The 738-nt window shown below is 50.5% G+C and overlaps 1 pseudogene; it reads left to right on the top strand.

Moving 5' to 3' along the window:
- Positions 1-133, top strand: part of LOC101589026 — an 8,583-nt pseudogene extending 8,450 nt beyond the window's left edge.
- Positions 134-738: the final 605 nt, after the last annotated feature.

Raw genomic sequence — 738 nt, forward strand, 5'->3', positions numbered from 1 at the left:
TAGAATTTCTGCCTCACTCTCAGGACCCCTCCAGACACAGTCTAAGCCAAGAAGCAGCGTGTGTGAGGGAGAACTTCTGGGCTCCCCTGTGCCCCCTGAATCCACCTGGACCAAACCCAACTTGGGCCTGTGAGTGAGACCTTAAGCCATGCTCTCAGAACTCCTCCAGCACAAGCCCAGGCCCAACCTGTTAGAAAGAACTCCATCCATGCACTCAGGACCCCTTTAGACACAGCCAAAGACCAGGCCCAGCTTGTGTGGGACAGCTTCCATGTTTACATTTGCCTGCTGGATACCTCCAGACCAGGCAAGTTCCACATGTGAGCAAGTCCTTTTGTCCTGCTCTCTGGAACCCTCCAGACACAACACAGGACGTGCATACAGCCGTGGTGTGAAACATTGCAGTTGAAGTTCCCGAAGAGAGGCTAGTGCCCAGAACTACACAATTAATCCAGGAGCAGAGCATCATGCCAGAGGGGCACAGCAGGTTCACTTCCAAGGGCTGCAACAGAAAGAATCTAAACACAGCAGTCAGACCCAAGTCAGGCACAACTAGATGAATAGAAATTTCATAGATCTGCACCCGGTAAGCTGAGACACTTTGCTAGACTCAGATCTATATAAGCAGCCTCTCTCTTTCTCTTTTGACAGAGAGAGGGGGCAAAATGTAACCGGGGTGAACTACTCTGACTAGAAAAAACCAGGCACATCAAAGGGAGATGATCAGACAGAACTTAG

The sequence above is a fragment of the Octodon degus genome, unplaced genomic scaffold, assembly GCF_000260255.1.
Source record: "Octodon degus isolate 3935 unplaced genomic scaffold, OctDeg1.0 scaffold00063, whole genome shotgun sequence".
NCBI classification, from domain to species: domain Eukaryota; kingdom Metazoa; phylum Chordata; class Mammalia; order Rodentia; family Octodontidae; genus Octodon; species Octodon degus.